The following is a 6,823-nucleotide window of genomic DNA, read 5'->3' as shown; positions in this document are numbered from 1 at the left end:
TTTTTTCAGAACACCATTTTAAAATAAAAATTTTAATATGAAAATCATCAAAATACTTATCTTATTTTCTTATTTTCATATTATTTTATCTTATTTTCATTTTTATCTTATTTTCAAAAAATTTTGTAAACATTTTTAAATATTTTGAGAAATCATCCGGAAAAAACAAGCTTTTAAAATTTATACACATATTTTAATTCAAATAAATTATGTTTTAAAAATTGCTTTTTTAAAACACTTTTTTTCTCATAAAATGGGCAAACGAAGCAAACTTTAAAATTTATTTTGTTCGCAAGTTTTTTTGAGAAACATACTTATTTCATTAGTCTGGACGCTACACTATGGTCGGAAACATCACTTTTCTTGGCCTAAACTATTAAAACTTAAAATAACGGAATTTTTAACTGGAATTTGAATTTGCAGTATATTTTTAGTGTTTTTGTATAAAATAAATAATTTTGTTTTAAAAGATTATCAACATTTAGAATAAAAATTTAAAAAAAAATTTTTACATAAAATTTTTTTTTCTTTTCTTTCTGAGTTTTTATTTTTTTAGTTCTAAATTAGGAAATATACGATACTTACAAGTAAATATGTTGTTTCTGGAAATTGAAAATATGATTTACACACGTATTTACGAAAATATTAAAATTTTATTAAACTCTTTAATTTAAATACAATTCATTATCCAAAAATGTATTTTCCTCTTCAAGTTGTTCTGGATAATCGTCCTCGTCGTCATTTATATTTTCTAAATTCTCAGTCGCACATGTTTCACCGATATCCTCACAATACAATAATTCCTTTACTTCTGGTGGCATTGTTAAACGCTTTCTTTGGTGCACACGTGTATTTAAGCGAAGAGATGAAATTAATGGATCCGACGTGTCAAGAGCTCTATGAAATACATCAAAAAGATTATCAATGCGGCTAGTCTTACGTGCATGGTGCAGTCTGTCGCTTTTATATATTTTGTTTCGTGACTCATCTTTTAGCCGTATGCGTTAAAAGCATTTGTAAAGGAACCTTTGCACATTTATCGTCTACAAGTACACCATCGGGTCTTCACTTACTTTTTATTGCTAATATATTATCATAGGGTGGATAAATATTAGCGTTACGTTGCTTGCTTTCAGTCCGGATGGAACAGTATTGGCTCTTCAAAAAATTGTTTTCGAGAAGAAATGCTAACGCTTCCTCATCAGACATTACAATAGGTGCTTTTACATCATCGACATATAGCTTCCTAATCTTGGATGGTCTTGATGGACTTTCGATGCTTTCTTTTAAAACAACTGCCAAATCTACTTGTCCTTGTTTTCGAGCCAAAATTGATGCTGCTTGAACTAACAGATTTGTTTCGTTGTGTTCTGACATCGAGAGGTTTGCTGCTTGTCTCCTCTTACTTCGTTCAGATTTCTCAGACTACTTAAGTTGCGGACGTCCAGTTAGTGATACAATTTTTTAATCTGGGCTTAGTTCTACTGTGCATTGAGTCTTTGTGGAAGCGATTTCTAAATTTATTTCCCTGTTTATTACAGTTTTTGAACAAAGCCAGCCAGAATATTTAATTTGAAAATCATCTAATCTTCTATGCCACTTTTCCCACTTTGCAGACAAATTATTGTTAAGCATGCGTGCTTTTTCTGTTAAATATTTATAGCATTCATCTGAAATTTTATCGGCTGCACATTTTTGTATAAAATAATTTATTGGTTTATTCCTTATTTTATCTTTTCTTCTGCTGGGTCAACCAAATATCAAAAACTGCTGAATTCTGTAAACAAATAACGACTGAAAAAAAGAATTTACTCAAAAACCGCAAAAAACCGCAAATCGAGATAAACATTTTCAAAAACTAAACACTTCAAAGTAATTTTGGTTTTTAATCTTATGCTTAACACTCCTAAACAAAATGTGTTAAGCTTACTCAAACTTAAAAAATAAATTAATTGCAAAATGTTAAAGACTTTTGGAAAAAGTTATTTTATTTTTTAGAGTATCCAATTTTTGAGTATTATATTTTACACAATTAATAAACTTACCATCACCTTCGTTTTCCATTTAAACTTTTATTTAACACGCATTGTTTTAAGCTTTAACAAGCGATTGAAGTAAGCACTATAAAACACCGAACGCAATTCTGTTTACAAATGAAGCAAACAAATTCAACTTCGATGACTCACCGAATAACGGTGAATTGCATATTACTTTTTGGTTGTTTTGGAGTGTTGACTACTAGATTTAAAAAACAAAAACATATTTCGTGAGTGTAAACATTTTGACTTTTGGCCAAGAAAAATGATGTTTCCGACCATACTGCGCTAGGTGTAATTTTTTCTTGGAAATGAAGTGGACATTACAAAAACTAGTTAAATAGATTGAGGTTGATGTATTGAGTAAGAAAAACTTTACGTGCCTTTCTGAAAGTGCTGAATATATTTGAGCTAATATATTTGTTTTTTTTTATCAAAGTAAAAAATACAGGTTTGCGTTAAACGTTAGATAACCTCTTAAGAAAACCTTATAATAAATAACAACATCTTGAGAAAAACGAGCAAATTCTACGAGCAAATTCTAAAAGTGCTCTTACGAGCAAATTCTAAAAGTGCTTACAGGGTCAAGTTCGGGCCCTTATTTGGTACTGATGACGTCACGCTGATGTATTTTTTTTATCAAGCTAAAAATAGTCAAACGTTAGATAACCTCTTGTGAAAAGCTTACAATAAATAACAACATCTTGAGAAAAACTACGACCAATTCTAAAAGTGCTTACAGGGTCAAGTTCGGGCCCTTATTTGGTACTGATGACGTCACGCTGATGTATTTTTTTTATCAAGCTAAAAATAGTCAAACGTTAGATAACCTCTTGTGAAAAGCTTACAATAAATAACAACATCTTGAGAAAAACTACGACCAATTCTAAAAGTGCTTACAGGGTCAAGTTCGGGCCCTTATTTGGTACTGATGACGTCACGCTGATGTATTTTTTTTATCAAGCTAAAAATAGTCAAACGTTAGATAACCTCTTGTGAAAAGCTTACAATAAATAACAACATCTTGAGAAAAACTACGACCAATTCTAAAAGTGCTTACAGGGTCAAGTTTGGGCCCTAACTTGGTACTGATGACGTCACGCTAATCGTTTTTTAAAATATACATATTTTACGTTAAACGAAAGGTAAACTCTTCCTATATATATACTATATACTATATATATACTTCCTATATATATTCCTATATTTATACAGGGACATATACAGTATATGTGTATATACATATACAGGGGTGCACAGTGTGATCCTTGTCAGTTTCCTTCAGGCATCACGTTTATGGGGTATCATTACCCAGCTAGCACACATACATTGGGCCTACGTTGGCACAACGTCGGAAGCGTTGGTTTATTTTATCACTCAAGTGATAAGGTAGAACCAAAGTCGGGCCAACGTCGGAATACGACTGAATTTTTGCTTTTTTGAATACGTTCAGTGTGTTACAGGTTTTTGTGCTGAAAAAAATTTCGGCCATTTTTAATAAAATCCCGTTTTTAGTTAGCTGTGGGTTATGCAAAGAAGTTGTAAAGAAATTATTCTAAAACAAACAGATTAAATCACGAGAAGAAGTGGTCGTTATAGAACTCGGAAAGGTTGAATCACGAGAAAAAATGGTATTAAAAGAATCAATAAAGACTGAAGCACGAGAAAAAGTAGTCGTTAATGAACTCAGAAAGGTTGAACCACGAGAAGAAGTGGTATTAAAAGAATCAAAAAAGATTGAATCACGCGGAGAAGTGGTGGTGAAAAAAAATCCCCTTTGTTAGAATCCAGTTGGCTAGAGAGATACAGGTATTTATTTTCATTTTTGTGTTTATTTAGCTTTAAACTAGTAGTTTACTAATTATGTAGCTGCATAATTTGTAAATAAACTTGTCTATATTACATTAAAGATAGTAGAATTTTTTAATTTTATATCAAGAATTTGAGTACCCCATTTATTATCATGGCCTGAACGAAGTTTGTGCTACTTCACCAAATTCTCCTCAGAGCAGCACTGATTGCAGGAGAATCTACAAAATTGTGCAAAAAGGCTTCTATTAGGCTACCATATCATGCATTAAGACTTCATTTTATGCTCTTACGTTTTTATTTTATTCAAAAGATATATATTTCTTAATTAAAATTGAATTGAATTGATGAATCAATATTTCGGCTAATCAATATTGATAGTAAATTTCTTAATGTTCTTAAAAACTTTAAGTAATTTACTGTATTCTAGAATGCTAAATGCTAGAATGTTATTATTATAACATTCTAGCATTTTACATCTGTAAGATGTAAAATGCTAGAATGTTATAATAATAACAATAAAAATAATAATAATTTTTTTTTTGCTGTACACATACAATGTGGTGAATCTAACATCTGTAAATGTTAAACTTTGACGGCTTTTGGAAAAGTGCTTATTTTTTATTTTTCATTATTTTTTTTTATTTTCTTTTGTTTGTTTTTGAAACGATCAAACTTGTTTTTGAAGACATTCACATTATCAGAGTTGATTATCTCTCCTGTTTAATTATTCCAATTGTTCACTGTTCTGTTTGTGTAGAAGTTAAATCAGGTAGAATGCGGTATAATGTGTGAATTGCTTTTGCATTTTCTGAGTATGACCTTTTGTTATTGCATATGTAATTATTTTAGGAGGATGATTCCATTTAACTTTATCCATATTTTTACTTATTTTATAAAATTAAATCAAATCACCTCTTGCTCTTCTAATTTTTAAAGTAGTCAAGTTAAATCTTTTTAAAATTTTGTTTTTTTGTAGTAACAATGATTAATAATATTATGCTACTAATATTATACGTTATAATTTAACTGATAGTTGTTTAGAAGGCTGCTTCCTTTGCAACAAACAGAAGAAAAGTGAAAATGAAAGTGATCTGGATAGCAATCCTGATGAAAAAGGTATTATCACATCTTTAGCTGAGTGGTGTGTTAATTTTAAAATTTCTTTGGTAGCTGTTGGAGCACTTCTTTTGTTACTAAGACCGTACTTTCCGTGCTTACCATTTTTTTACTTTTTTTAAAATTATAATATATTATATAACTTCTTGTCTCTGTATAGTATGTTTCTTTCGTATGTTTTGATTTTTCATTGTTTCATTCTTATTTACTAACACGTGTCATTATTTACTGAATGAAACTTAAGCTAAATTATTTTTTTCAGTTACGTCTAGTGAAGCATTTGTTTTGTAATTCGTCATTTGTTACCATATCCCTTTTTAACAGCTGTTAAAGAGGGATATGGTAATGTATTTTATATGCATTTGCAGCATTTTAATGGTGATTGGAATTCATATATTATTTGTATATGAGAATTTTGAAGCATATTACTTCTAGTTTTTGCAGTAAAATACTGATACTATTTTAATAGTTTTCAATAATTTTTTGTTTAGATGTGGTATTAAAAAATGAAAGCGAAATATCAACAAATGTAGTAATTATTTAAAAAAAAATTATTTTGTCGCCATGTTTTTGCAGGTAATATATCAAAAAAAATATTTTATGTTTTTAATTATGGACATTTTATTTGTATATTGTGCTTATATTTAACATATGTTTGTTATTAATTATTTTATTACTTAAATATATATTTTATATTTAATGTGTGTGTGTCTATATATATGTATATATATATACATATATGTATATACATATATGTATATATATATATGTACATACATATATGTATATACATATATGTATATATATATATGTATATACATATATGTATATATATATATATGTATATATATATATGTATATACATATATGTATATATATATACATATATATATATATATATATATATATATATATATATATATATATATATATATATATATATATATATATATATATATATATGTATATATATATATATGTATATATATATACATATATATATATATATATATATATATATACATACATACATACATACATACATACATACATACATACATACATACATACATACATACATACATACATACATACATACATACATACTCTCCTCCCCCTCCAGATTTCTGAACAGTCTTTATTGACGAAACTTTGTGTAAAAAAATAAAAACTGATAAGTGTTTGGTAAAAATATATATAAACACAAAAATATATGAATACCTTAAATTTCAGCAGTAATTATGGCAACGCCTAAAGCTCATCAAACGAAAGATGCAAATTTAAAGATTTCTACCAAATTTTATAACGAGGAGCATTCGAACGTTGTTGTTAGTCTCAAGAGAAGTAAAGATGCAAGATTCGTAAAGATGCTTAGCAGTCGAGAAGAACATTATTTTGTTAGAACATGTGTACAAATATTTTGACATAATTATATTGTTTATTACAACAAATATTGATTTTCTCTAAGTATTTGTGTAATTTAAATTGGTTCATTAATCAATGTTTTATTTTCGTTCATCAGCGTCAAATTTTATTCAAACTTATTGGGACATTACATTTTGTTCAACATTACAAAGAAATAGTTACGCTTTATTTAAAGAAATAGTTACCCTTTAGTTGAAAAAAGTTACACTTATGTCAAATAAATAGTTTTAATTGGATTGCAAAAGCTTTCTTTTTGATTGAAAAGATGAGCACACTTTTTGAATCAAAATCAAAGTTTTTGCAAACAAGTTAAACTAATATTATTTGAGTTATACGTTGGACCAACGTCAGCATGCGACGCTCGCCTAACGTCGAAATCCGACGTTGGGCCAACGGTTGGTTGCGATGTCGCGCCGACTATCAAATCCACGTTG

The 6,823-nt window shown here is 28.4% G+C and overlaps 1 long non-coding RNA gene across 2 annotated transcripts; it reads left to right on the top strand.

The window, feature by feature from the left end:
• The first annotated feature begins 3,502 nt into the window (after positions 1-3,502).
• On the top strand, positions 3,503-6,431 carry LOC136087341 (uncharacterized). Of its 2 annotated transcripts, XR_010641738.1 has the most exons (4): positions 3,508-3,845; positions 4,882-4,964; positions 5,456-5,540; positions 6,198-6,431. It is a non-coding gene; the product is annotated as an uncharacterized LOC136087341 (long non-coding RNA). The 2 variants fall into 2 exon arrangements; XR_010641737.1 differs by having other exon boundaries at positions 3,503-4,964.
• The last annotated feature ends 392 nt before the right edge of the window (positions 6,432-6,823 follow it).

The sequence above is a fragment of the Hydra vulgaris genome, chromosome 11 (genome assembly GCF_038396675.1).
Source record: "Hydra vulgaris chromosome 11, alternate assembly HydraT2T_AEP".
Lineage (NCBI taxonomy): Eukaryota > Metazoa > Cnidaria > Hydrozoa > Anthoathecata > Hydridae > Hydra > Hydra vulgaris.
Note: the sequence above shows the minus strand (reverse complement) of the source record. Positions and strands in the feature narration are given on the sequence as shown.